The sequence below is a fragment of the Brienomyrus brachyistius genome, chromosome 23 (genome assembly GCF_023856365.1).
Source record: "Brienomyrus brachyistius isolate T26 chromosome 23, BBRACH_0.4, whole genome shotgun sequence".
Classification (NCBI taxonomy): Eukaryota; Metazoa; Chordata; class Actinopteri; order Osteoglossiformes; family Mormyridae; genus Brienomyrus; species Brienomyrus brachyistius.
The window spans coordinates 10,694,370-10,709,137 of NC_064555.1; the positions used below are offsets into that span (position 1 = coordinate 10,694,370).

At 37.0% G+C, this 14,768-nt stretch overlaps 1 protein-coding gene across 2 annotated transcripts in view; it reads right to left on the reverse strand.

Moving 5' to 3' along the window:
• LOC125718938 (uncharacterized) overlaps positions 1-12,608 on the reverse strand; it is a 39,711-nt gene extending 27,103 nt beyond the window's left edge. For both annotated transcript variants that reach the window (XM_048993255.1, XM_048993254.1), the window contains exon 1: positions 11,828-12,608. The gene's annotated coding sequence lies outside the window, so the exon portion shown is untranslated. The remainder of the gene's footprint in view (positions 1-11,827) is intronic.
• Between the last annotated feature and the right edge of the window lie 2,160 nt (positions 12,609-14,768).

Sequence of the window (14,768 nt, forward strand, 5' to 3'; positions counted from 1 at the left end):
ACAGGACAGGGGGAGGGTAGACTGAGGAAGCAAAGAGGAAAAGAGGGGGTGAGATTATGTTGCATGGCTTGGCCTGAGCCACTTTATTTTCTTACCCATTAATGCAGAATTTCCCAACCCAGTCCTCAGGGAACACTAGACAGTCCACGTTTTTGCTTCCTCTCAGCAGACCTGTACCAGGTATTGGATGGGAGCTGGGAGGGAGCAAAAACGTGGACTGTCCAGGTTACTCGAGGACTAAGTTGGGAAACACTGCATTAAATCTATCCCATGGTCACAAACAAAAACCTTCAAATAATGAAGAATGTAGATACAAGTGTGAATGAAAAAAATAGGTTAAATAAATAAGTATTGTATTTTTACCTACATAGTGAACAAGCCACCACTAAACAAAACGAAAAAAACACATGTACAACAATGGCTTGGCTGCATTTTTTTTAGTTGAGCCCTCCCATCACATTGCCACCATGTCAAACCTCTTGACCCACAGTAAGCACTGTCCAATACCCTCCTCTACCCACCAGACACGCATTACGGAATTCAGCAGGTTATGGGTACTAAAAAATTAGCAAAATGAGCTTAGTTTAGTATTTTACACCAGCTTTTCGATACTATACAGGCATTTATTTACGCCCACAATTTGTTAAGCAGATTAATAGTATAACTAAATTATCAGAGGCATTTTATGACGCCCAAAAGCTAGCAAATTCAGCATATCCTTATGTTTATTAAACGTGTCAGACTTTAAACTGCGAAAAGTACCACCACACCACCGATGTCTTTTTACCTTGCTTATCCACAAGATCTGCTGTTTTAAAAGATATCGAGGCTGCTGAGCTGTTCCTTTCTCCACTGACACTTCAGTGTAAATCGCACTAAGACATACCAAACATAGTATACCAAAACAGCATGTGTTGTGCTCCGCTAACCTAATTTAATGAAGATTACTAAGTTTTGGGTGTCACAATGCGCATCTCATTAATATTTCAGCTGTACTACTAATCTGCAGTAAACTAGTAAACAGTGTACGTATTTAGTTAGATGGAAGCAATGATGAATCTGTATGAGGGGCCGTTAGGGACTTCATTCAGAATTACCATGCATATATATGTGAAACCATGCATAAACATATATGAAACCAAAATCCTTCACACAGTACACTGAAAGTTGCACACACAAGTGAAAGCACTTACATAGACTACTGAAAGACTCTCACATTATATGAGAGTGTTTCAGTTGATTAACAACTGAAGATGGAAACATTCACATACACAACTGAAAAGCTCTGAAGCACTAGTGAAACCTTCCACACATACCACAGAAATGCTTTCACACAAACAACTGAAAAGCTCTCACAAACACTAGTGAATCCATACAGGGAATAATAATACCTTAATAAGGCAAGCACACCCTTTCAAATAGCAATAAACCTTTAATCCTTCATATCCCGTTAATAATTTTCAGTACATCAGGTTTGTTTTACAGACTGCTTGTGAGTGATCCCCACCAACTTTGGATTCTCTGTGTTCTCTGTCAGTTCTGCATACCACCTGCTCTTGTCTGAGTGCATGTTTATGGATCTCATTAGGTACTCCAGTTACGGTGGGTTGACCACACACGTCCCTTCAGATCAGACTGAACCAAAGCTATAAGCATACCAAGATATCATGTCACTGGATAGCAGCAATTTCGCCAGATTTTTTTAGTCAGCATAATCATTGAAACCAGTTACCACTAAAAAAAAAAACAACCACTGTCATTAGTTGCAAATAGACAATACGGTTTGATGCACGGTTGAAAATACTGTGTATGCACAAATGTGCGAGATACAATTCAGACACATGGTACAATTCAGGTAGTTATACCTTAGATCTGTACAACATTAACAAACCAACAGACTATCCTACTGATTGGCCAAATAATATCACGTGTTTCTATCACAGGTTATATTTCAGGCGTGACAGATTAGAAAAAAAACTATTCAATGTGAGAATTATTAGTAAGAGGACATAAAACTTTACCATCCCTATCATTCGCATCAGAAGTAGATCATGGAGATCTTCAAAATAAATCACGATATATGACAGCATTTATAAACAAATTATTTAAAAATCATGTGCGCTGTGATGATTTACAACACCAACCCATTAAACCTGTAACATTTAAATATTTAATAAATATTACAGGGTTAATGAGTAACAACAATTATAAACCATTGTGGGAATTTAAGATAAGGTAGGTCACTTAATACCCATACGTTTCAGACAATACATATATCTTTGTGATTCTAGTCACTGTCCTTTCTGTTGGCAGTTAACTATTGTCATGCTACAAATACATTCAATCTACACTATACACCACAGCAGAAAGTCAGAAAAAAGACTGGACTACAGATTACACTGGGCAACAAATTGGAACTTTTTTTCTGTTTCAGAAATAAAAAGTTGTGTTCCTAATGGAGTTTTTGCTGAATTCAAATCTGACGTAAGTTTCTTTCTAGCACATACAGTTTTTAAGAAAAACTAAAATGAAATTTTGTATAGTCAATCTATAAATAGTAATGCATTTTCACTGGCTTACACATCTGGAAACACTGCACAACAATTTTTTTTGAAAAACTTTGCTGATTGAGACAGCTACCTGGCGGGTATGCACAAATAATTTTGGTTTTGCTGCATCACCTAGGAACTCAGAAATAGACAGTAAACTCTTTACCAGCAATAACGTATTTAATCATGTTTATGTTTCTTATACACTATTAAATTCAACATAATTAGAAGTGTTTTGCTCTTGATTTTCATTTGTATTCAATGTCAGGTACATCACGTTGCAGTGTTAAAGAGCAGTCAGCAGAAATGTTCGCACCTGGTGACATCAAACGCCATTCCAAGTCTCGAACCCAACAATTTGGCTTTTACTTTTGACAGACCCAAATCTCTGACCAGATTGTTTAATTCTGACTGTGTTAAGAGATGTGTATCACCAGATGAGCACGATTCAAAATCCGGATCAACGTCCCTACCAGTTCCCTGCAGTGTAGTTTCTTCATCTGGTTAATTTAAGGTACATTACTCTAGTGGTTTTGGACCTGAAAGACTGTGGTCATGTGGCATGGGTCTCATTGCTGAAAACAGATTAGGGTATTCAATTGACTACTTGTCAATTGACATTACTTGCCAGACACATTAGTCAAACAGAAGCAACAGTCCATCACATGGTCTTTCTGTTTTTGCCATATCATTGGGACAGCAAACGACATTGTCTTTCGAGTGCCTCTGAGGCAGGGTCTCAAACAGACAGCACGTCGCACAACAAATGTGAGGCGCCCATTACTGGTCTTGATCACTGATTTTACAGCTGTACAGATGATATGCTTTCTACACGAGAGCAGTTATTGAGCATCTGTGAGGCGCAAGCAAATATTTGCAACAAATACAGCAGAATGTTGACAAGACATATTGAACAACACCAATAGTCCTGCAAATGTCTATAGCATCTACCTTACTTGTCCCACTGCTACGGAGGCAATGCTATATTCTGAAACAATACATAAACATTATCAGTTCTATATCAACCCAATGAGCAGCATCTGTGTATGCAAGCCACTTTTATAGCCTGCTGAGACGGTGTCAAGCTGGCTCCGGCCTACCCAGGCTGTAAATTTCCACAGAAGTTTCCAACTGTTCTCAGACTGTCCAAAACATTGTTGATAGGTCTCTTATAGAAATGTAAATTTTTGGACACAAATATGACAAAAATACATGACAAAACTGAAGATTTCGATATGTGAAGCGCAAATTTGGATGTGATTTTCATAATCAACAGCCAAAAATCTATAAGGAACACCCAACAGTGTTCAAGAAACAAAAACTTTGTTGTGCAGTGTTATATACAAACAGCTTTTATGCCCTCTCTGATCAGACTGAAAATAAAGATGCATAGCAGATTTGAAGAAAGGATGCCTGATGAAGTCTGGAAATACCAGCATTTATAAGATTCTTCACTAAGGGAATATAAAGACTCCAAGATGGCTACACACCTAAATAAAAAGTTCATAACATACACCTATACCCTTGCTTTAGTGTTGTTATAGATCTGGGGCCTGTTGCGCAAAACAGCTTGAGTATGAGACTTAAGGTTTAATTTCTCCTTAGCGGAGGAATTTAATGGTGTTGCAGAGAATCCCATGAAAGGTTTCCAAAGTCATGGAAAAACTCAAAGGGATTTACTGCATTGAAAGATACTTTGCAGCAGTAAAATTGTGGTTTCCATGGAGCATCCCTGCTTGTAAAACCTGTTATTGCCCCCAGACCTAATTTCGTTGGCTGAAATGTTGACAAACATACCGCCTGACATTGCACACGATAACAACAAAAACGTAATTAAAGTGCGCATTAATGTGAGTGACGAAATTAAAAAAGTTGGATTTGATCCCTACTGCATCCTTATCCGATGAAAATGTGGACTGTTTCCCCTGGTGTATTGTGTTCACTACGAGTAGGTACTTTTCGCTTGATTGAGAACTACTGAGTGGGGCATACAACAATAAACTTTGCTGAATAGTTGATGACAAGCACTAGTACCAACTTGGAAGATACGCAAAAGTACTGGGAAAATAAGTAGTGGAGGAAAAACTGAGCAGAATGAATTATTGTTGTATTTCAGTTACATTATTTGAATTTTTGCATGCATCTCCATATTTTTGTATCAGAAAATTTGATTGATAACCGATGTACTTCTGTCTAATATTGCCAGTACAGCAGTGAAACTTGCCAGGGTTTAATTAACGGGATAACATTACATTGGTTTTTTTGTTCTGCAAATTCGAAAGATGTCTGATTTAATAATGAAATATAAACACGTGTAGGCCATATAAATAAAATCATATATTGACTCAGTCAGATAAAATCAACCGCTCACCATTAATCATATCCACTGGGTGTTCAGTCGCAGAATGTTTCTTGGGATTCATTCATTTATCGCCATAAATTCAGTCATTTTGCAGCTACGATAAGTACCTTAAATTGTTTTCCTTACTTTGGCTGTTAAGGTCTTTTGTGCAACCATTTAATCAACTTTAAGGGGATCCTTAGTGTCACGATCAGTCGCGGGGAGAGCGGTGATCGTGCGGGCAGGCATGCAAAAAGCAGGCGAGACAGGCGAAATCGGGGCAAACTACGGGGTTTTATTGGGGAAAAGGCACCAAGAAACATTTACCACAACAAACTACATTGAATCCACAACTAACTACAATGACGGACAAGGGGAACAGGTCAGACCAGGACTTAAATACACAGACTAATCAAAGGAAGCGGACACAGCAGGAGACGATCAGGGAAGCACACGTGGGTAATCAGGGGGCGTGGCACACACGAGGAGCGGACGAGCTGGGCATGACACTTAGGTATAAGACCAAGATGAGGAGAAAAACTTAAATACTTAAGTGAACATTTTAAGGAAACCTTAACTCGGACTTTAAGGTAAATCTTAACTTAAGCTGTTATGTGCAACAGTCCCCTAAATTTTTAATTTAGTTTTAAATGAGTAGCACGGTGGCATAGTATGGTGCTTTTTGCAAGCTGATATGGCCCTGCTCACTAGCAGGACCAAAAGCATGACCAAAGTTGGTTGCATCACTACCATAAGAACATAAGTTTGTAAAGGAGAGGAGGCCATTCGGCCCATCAAGCTTGTTTGGGGAGAATTCAACTAATAGCTCAGAGTTGTTAAAATCTTATCTAGCTCTGATGTAAATGAACCTAAGGTTATAGCTTACACTACATTAACAGGAAGAATATTTCACACTCTAACTACTCACTGTGTAAAGTAGTGTTTTCTGAAATCCAGTTTAAAATGTTCTCCCGCTATTTTCCACCTAGGGCCAAGAGTTCTTGTATTTTAGCAAATATTGAAATAATTATTGATGAACAGCATCCAGACCTGTTAGAGTCTTGTATACTTGGGTCATGTCTCCCCTTAGTCTACTTTGCTCAAGGCTGAACAGATTCATCTCCACTAACCTCTCCACATAAGACATTCCACCAAGACCAGGAAAGATTCTTGTAGACCTGTGCTGAACCCATTCTAAGGCAGCAATAAGCATAAGATAACCAAATCTGCACACAATATTCTATGAGAGGTCTTACCTCTCCCTTGATTTAAACTCCACATACCTAGAGTATCATAACCCAGCATCTTACTGGCCTTTTTAATAGCTTCCACATACTGATGAGAGTAGGACATGGAAGAATATATGCATGCATACATACATACATATACACCAAGGTCTAAATCGGCTACCTTTATTTCAGGGGTAACCATGAAATATTGGAAATGTATATTTCTGCTACCTGCATGGATTACCTTACATTTGTTAACAGTTGTAAATTTTATCCGCCAGGTTATTTGCCAAGTCACTAATTAAATCAAGAATCCAATGTACCCTCTATGCCACTAATTCAGTGTCTGCAACATCACCCATCCTTGGGTAAATTGAAACAATTTGCTGTACAAACTAGAGGTGTAAATTACAGCTTTCCTAACGATACAATACAATATCGATTCCTTAAGCCAAAGGTTCAATTTTTTTTGATACCTCAGAAATTCCCAAGATACGATACGATTCAGTTCGATACTTGGGTTAGTAGTCAAATGATGAAATTTCACACAATCCTTTACATTTCAATGAATTAAAAAAGGCAAATATAATTAGCATTTTATCATATTTCATTGGGAACTGTAAACAAAATCTAGTGTAGTCAAGTATGTCTCATAAAACAAGCAAAATAAAGTGTAATAAGGTAAAAATAAAAAAACATTGCATGGACAGACATGTAGAGGAAGATTAACATGACTGACTTCTACGGTCAGTAATCTTCTTTGAGAGGGTTTTTTAAAAAGAAAAATTAAATGGTCAACGTGTTCAGGAGATTGTGTGCTCTGAATGTAGCGCCCTGTCACCTGCCATACTAAACAAATGCTCTGAAGGTACGCTAGCTTGTAAGCTACTTATAAAATGACCAAGTTGAAATGATCTGCCTACTATAAAAATGTCTCTTTCTCAGCTCACTTTTCGAAGGGAAGATAATGTAGTTTTAATGAATAGTACGCAAATGCCGCTCCGCATTTCCCTTTTTCGGAATAGCAACGTTAAACTGACAAATGAGGCCTCTTACTTGGTCCAGCTCCCCCATTCATTTTTATACCCTTTCTTAAGTTTAGTAGAAATAAACTGGAGGTGACCTGGTCACTTGCTGGAGTTTTGCAGCAGCTGGCACGGTTGAACGCGTCATCCATCCTCTATTTTTTTAAGCATACGATCTACCCACTCTACCTTTGCAATCGAAGTATTGGGCACCCCTGGTGTAGACCATGTATATTTCGGAGTGGATCATGAAAATAATACTGGAACCGGCGAGAAAAAAAAAAAACCGCTTGCATCGACATTTATGCGGTCACGTCCATGCATTGGATCGTTTGCCATTGAATCGATACAAATCGATGCATTGTTACACCCCTAGTAAAAAGTATAGTGTCGATATCATTTATGGAAATTAGGAAAAATAGTACTCTTAAAATCGAACCCTGAGGTACTCCACTATGAACGCAGGCCACAGAGAGAATGTGCCTCTAATAATTACCCGCTGCTTCCTGTTTGTTAACCAGTTTTCAATCCAAGCTGCTACAATTCCTAAAATCTCTGCTGCTTTGATCTTAAGCAGAAAATGTTTGTGGGACAACATCAAAAGCCTTCTGGAAATCTAAATAGATCACATCATAGACCTTTTAATGACCAATGAAGTCGTTTACATGCAGACTAAGAAAATCGAATTCTTGTGTTTATCCGACTAAAACCAGACTTTTGAAATATATGTAAACATTATCTGAATGAAAATCGAATCGAACTAAATCGAATTCCTCAAAATCAGACTAAGACACCCAGATAATGTGACTGGGAGTTGATTTACTGCATGTTTACGTTCAATCGGACTCAAACTGGCCTACGTTCTCTGTGCATGTTTCACAGTTCCCCACGGGAGTTGACCCAGGAAGTAACAGAAGAAGCCTGTACACAAAAGATTCACAGAGCATAGCTGATGTATGGTACCTACGAAATGTACTGCGTTGTAAAGTTGTTCAATTCACTGCTCAACTAAAGAACTCATGTCCTCTACAATACCTGTGCAAACCAATGATGAAACCCATTGAAACAACTATTTCAATTATAACACCCATACTGTTCTGCAGATTAGTGACTTCAACTTTTAGAGCTTTTTTGGTGTTAAAATATTGGAAGAAAATTTTTAACTTGGTTTTTGGTATGAACCGGTATACCGCTCAACACTAATCGTTTTCCTTTAACTTGATGGTACAATCAACATTTTTAATACATATTTAGCTCGATAGTGATACGTTTTACTCTTTACTGTTGCAGTTAATCTAATAAGAGGTTGGTTGTACTTTCAAGCTAAATGCATAAGTTCTCTTAATAATAATTAATAAAAACACACTTAAAAAAAAAAAAAATAATCTGTAAATATAATTCATGTGAACTCCTGCTGCAGTATGACAGCTATTGCCCGGTTAATTGTTAGCCATATCAGTCGATTACAACACATTACGTGGTATTTTGTGCATAAAAACACTGTAGTCCAGATAGCGGTTGGGCAGTACTGTGTGTATGATCAATTTAATGAGCCACAAATAAAATGCAAGAGGTAATACACAGTTCAAAACAGCTTTCAACTGTTCAAAAAGCCATGAAAAGTGATGCCTTTCATTGAGGCATCTACAAAAAATTGTTGCATTACTAGCACATAAATCAGTGCAGTATTCTGTTCTGTGCTGTTAGTTTCATTTACAAATAAAAATGAAATTTTCAGAATGTTCAAATGTTTTTAATCAAGGAGTTTAAGTACATGGTATTGAACCGGGTATGGAGAATCGTGTAATACAACTGGTATTGGTATCAACTATTAAATTTCCGGTACTGCGTCATCCCTACTCAAAACCCAGCAACGCCTTTACTGAAGCAACCCTTATATAGTGGAAAAACTAAATCGAGCTGAAACCATGCTGAAACTAGTCTCTTTGCAGTATGACTCGGTTCCTATATGCCAATGAAAAAGCACCAGTAGTTAGTACTGTTACCTCAGACCTCCTGGACTGGGGTTCACCTCTCTACCCGGGTTCAATGAGTGAGGATAGAGAGAAAGTTGCAGGACTTTGCTACAAAATGTCACAATGTAGTGCTGTTGGCTGTTTCTATGGTTCAAGTGCATTGAACAAGAGAAACCCAAAGATAAAATATCATTACTTTAGCTAAACAGTATATAAAACCAGTAACAAAAAATATTTGATGTTTATTTAATTAGATTAGTTTGGTAAGCAATTAGAGGGGCACCGATCCAATATTCAGGATCAGTATCGGCACCAAACCATACCTAATTAGAGACAGATTGGTTATCGGCCATATGTAACTGATCCACAACCAATACTTTCTTATTTAGTTTTCAGCAGTCTATAAAAAATTCTATTTCTTGATAAAATTATTTGTACAATCAATTGCATGTCAGCTCTTTCACATTTTAGATGTGTTTTTTGCAGCATTCAAGCTGAACACTAACTGCCACTCAGTTTTTTTTTTTAACCAGTGCACAGTGTTTTCTGCCAGTTGTGATGTCATGTGCACACCTTTTGCAGTACAAGAACCACAAGGACATCAAATACTGTTGTTCAGATATTAGAGTTAGATCGGCACTGAAGAAGTGGAATCGGTGCACCTCTTTGAGCAATATTTACAGTTCTCATTTAGTTTTTTTCCAATTTATTTTTGGATCATTTCACGTGACAGAAATGTTTTAGGCAGCAATAACCATTCCTTATGTACTGTAAGAACTTGATAGCAAAAATCCTATTTTTAATACAATGCCTATACTTCACTTCACAGATGTAACTTAAGAGCAGATTTGTTCGACAGCACTAATCCAGGTGTGGCTTCAAATTCTGCGTTTCATTTACCTTGGAAGTCAGAGCTGGGAATGATGTCACACCCGAGCTAACCATGTTCCAGAAGCCTGAAAGCCCTTTAGCAGTACCAGTTCTAGCCAGGTTATTGTTAGCCACTGTTAGCAATACCAGTTGATAACACAGCATTACATGGTATTTTGCAGATACAAATACTACAGCAACATGCCCTCAGAAAACGGTTGGATAGTACTGTGTGTACGACCGACTAAATTAGACACAGACAAGACACAAGTGGTAATAAACAATATATAACTACAGCTTTCACTTTTGTTGATGAAGGGTGCAGGCATCTTGAATTCTGAGGTCAGGGTTGTAGAGGTTCCTCTAACTTTCCGAATCGGAACTCCAACTTCAGATTAGTGTTTCAGTTGAAATTTAACCAGGAACATGGAAATTCTGACTTCCAAGTTAAAATGGCACACAGCAAAAGTACACAACTGCCTGGTGAAAAAAGTATGAACATTCAGAATTGTGAATGGTCCAGCACTACAACACGAGTACCACGGCACTGCATTCACAGGAAGTATGAACCTGGCCTTAGTGATGATTTCATATAGATTCACATGAAAACCATATGGGTTCTTTACATTAGGTTTAGCAACTTCATGATATCACGATACTGTTAGTTAATGCCATAGAACACTATGCATTTAATTGCTAAAACAATAAAGCTTAAAATATTTTCACAAAGGCATAAAACCATATTAATCCCATAGACTACTGGTTGCTATGTAAACTAAGATTGTTACATTAAAATAAAATGTCATCATTTAGTTTTTTTGTTAGAAACAGAGTGGCCATCAACAGTTACAAGTGTGGCTCTGCACTGCAGAGATCAAGATCACTGTTTTAAAACAAACTCAACATGGTGACTAAACATTTAATAACTATAAGTTTTGTCTGATTATATTACTGGAATAAAAACAAATTGAGTTTTAAAAACTCAATGGGAAAAAAAAAGAATCTGCTGTTTTGTATAAATGGGATACTTAGACACTACAGGGATGCACAAAAAATGTTAAACTTATATAGAGAAACTAGAATTGCAAAATATCTGGAGACTCAATTTCTTGTCAGCAATTTCAGACCTACTCTAGCATTAAGGATGCCATAAAATACTTGCTCATTTTTGGGAAAATACTATCAAACTTACATCGGAGACAACTACATGTAATTACTCTCATTGGAAAATTTTTGTACTTTTCCAATTTCCTAACAAATCATACGTTTCATCGAGTTCTTTATTCGAAATAACCTTTTCAGGTATCTCACCAAAATGTTGCCAATTAATTGGTTATACCAGAACTAGCTACGCATAACCATAATTTAAAATACCCTGGTGCTTTTGAAATGCATTGCATTTAACGTTTAATTCAAATTCATAGAAAGGGTCAGTCGAGGACTTTTACTTTCTAGAATCTTAATTTTCATGGCGGCAAACTGAATTAGTTCAGCGGATATTTTGATTTGACGTCTCGATGCAATTGTAAATAATGAGAAAGTAGAAATGGCAATGGTTATACATTGTGGTTTTAAATTCCAATGAGATATTTCAAACGGTACATTTCATTACCCGGTTCGGTTACTAGAACATCATGCATGCAGATCTCACTTTTTTCAAAATTAACAAATCAGACTTAACCGTTGCATTGTCTGCACCGTACTGATCAAATTTCACTAGTACATAAAAACGACTAACAAGAAAATACCAACTAGAACTTAACGCCAACATCCTATGTGAAACTTGATGATTTTTACAAGAAAGACAAAACTTGGCATATTGAAAAAGACTACTCACCTTCATATCACGTGTTTTTCAACAATTCTATGCTGTACTTTTTGTGCAGTGCGAAAAACGGGGAGAAGGGAAAGGGAGGGAGAGACTATTTGCATTCACATCTCTCTGTAGCTTGCTGCTCGCTGAACTACGTATACAAAGTGCGTAACATATACAGATATTTCAGTACTTATCATACGTTCTATGAATGTAAAAAGTCATGTACTGGCTTAAAAGAAAATTACCCAGTAAAGTCAGCCACAAGCTACCTGGAGGGGAAAAAAATACCACTGCCAACCAAGCTTGTCAAAATACGTGGCACATTAGCTGGACAAATACCTAATCTTGTGCGTTTAGTGCTCAAATTCCGGTTAGAAGAAGAAGGAAAAAAAACAACAACAACAACACTTTTAAAATAATAATTCAGAACATGGGAAGCAGAAAATTCCCCAGGTCCGTGTTTCACATTAAGTGAAAAGTAGTTCCAAAACCAAGGCCCTCTTTCAGCAGCCTCTCCTGCACTATTTTCAAGCCGTTAACAAAACGCAATTTCCGCTGGGATAGCAAATCGGCTAGCAGGCCGTTCGTCAGCACAAATAAGCAAAATGCCACGCGTACAATAATTTCCTTATTTTCCTTTTGGCTCCCAGGTTATACGGTGGTACTTTTCGTTCTATGAAGGAAAAATACTTTGCCAACCATTTGGATCCGAAGAGTCTCTAAACCTCTATATGCATTAATGTATTCGCATCCCTTCAGCTATTTCCGGACATTAGAATACTTCCGTATGGTACAGGTTCATGTGTCCCCTATGGTCGTGTTTCCCGTCTTTAGAATAGTTCCGGGTGCTATTCTTGTTCCTTCAAATTATGGCGTTCAACAAGCTTCTCTACGGAATGGGTAAACTACTGGACAGATTTATAAAACACAAAATATAACTTTACTTTTGTAAAACTGAAGTAGTTAAAAAATATATAATAATATAAGGTGACAGTTTTGTATAAGGAATAATTAATCTTTATTGCTACTTCTAGTGAAAAAGCTCATATCCTAAAAATAAGGCACCAATTCTTTTTTACAGCTCTTACAGAAATCTCTTGTGTTTCGCTGTTAATTCATTTTGCTCGCCATGCAGTTTGATCACAGTTTGTTGAAATTCCTGTCACACTGCACTGTTTGTAGATGTATTTTCTATTTAAATTGCATTTTGTTTTTTTGTCTTATTTACAAATGTCATTGTTGAACAAGAGTGAATTCTAAACAATTTATTTTAAATTTTTACAGTTTTTCTTCTACGTTAGCCAGACTAAGTATGTTCCGTGGACAATTATTATTGTGCATTCGTAGAGGAACAACATATCTAGATAAAATGACTACGTTTCAGGGACTTTTGAGGCCATTTTATTACATTCAAACTCCCCAGCAGACCCGCAATTCTTTGACGCTGCCCCTCAAAATGGCGGATGCCCTTGAAGAGGCACATTTCTAGCCGGAAACAACATAATTACCGTACTCCCTGTGTGTGTGGCTGTATGTCTTGCGCTATCGCTAGAAACGTGCTGACAACGATGGTTATGTGAATGGTTCTGTTACAATATCCGTATTGTTATACAGAATAATATATACCTAAAATGTAACATCGTAAACAGGGTCATCCGTGCAGTAACATACATTAACTATCCAATCAGTGGTAACTGTGTGTCAGGTGTCAAACATTATTGTATCTTCACCCACCTCCGAAAAGCTTCTATAGGTCAAGGTCGTGGGGGGCGGTGACTTGAAGCCGTGTTAATGTTGTCCGGAAATGATAAATTTGTTTTTGATAACTAAACATACGACAGTGAATTTTATTGTACGTTATAAACGTTTTACGAGTAATAAACTAAAAAAATACGCGTCTTCATCCCATGTAAACGTTTCTGTACCTTTATATGGATATTAAAGCTTCCTCGGTTACTTTCCAAATTGTATTCTTCCTGAGTCCTTGGTTATATTATGATGCAACGGTTGTCGACATAATAGTGTAATGTTCACTGGGAGTTGTATGAAATTTCCAGTTGTCAGCCGTGAGCCATCGCCAATGAAACATCACAGTACTCATTTATTTACTGTACAATATGCAACATGAAATCTGTCTTTTGGAAATTGGAATATATTATTTAATTACCAAGCTAAACATTAATTTATTGATGAGTTATATCCTTTATTTTATTTTGACCGTATTTTGGCATGTATTCGCTTTATTTTTTATATTTTTCCAATAATTTATCATTTCAAAATTTATCAGATCGCCCATATCTAAAGGAGAAGTTTTTAATTTGAAAATGTGTAAATGACTGAAAAAGTTACCCGATTGGCGTCACTGCATTACCATTCACGGGTCTTGCACAAAGTCCGATTTGAGTCATCTGTCCAACTGAGCAGCGTATCTATTGAGTGTGAGAGACAACCAGAAATCCAAGAGGGTTATAGATGATCTTTTTGATTAGTTTATGCCTACGCAGATGTAACTAAATTTAGTGCATATAAATTCTGGTATATTGGTAGATAGGTTTTTTTCCTGGTTTACTTTCTCGCTCTCTTCTAACGTTACAGAGGTAACTTCCATATTTTTCTGGACTGTACCCTTTAACATTGAAATTGAACAGCCATAAAATACACAGGTATTGCTTTCACATTTTAAATGCATCAGCTGACAGAAGTCTGACAATTTTAATAACAGGTAAAGTCGACTGTTAATAACCAAATGAACTATATAGAAGCTTTTTTTTTTTTGGTAAACTGTTCATGGTGTATGTAAGGAATATCCTTTGAATATGTACAAAACAAATATTTATGCAGATGGAGAATAAAGCTTCTTTGGATGAAAATTTCCCCTGAACAAGATTTCTTTAAACTGCTGAGACTGATTAGACGAGTGGGCTCTGCTCTAAATAGGCAATCAAAGGATTTACCCATGAAA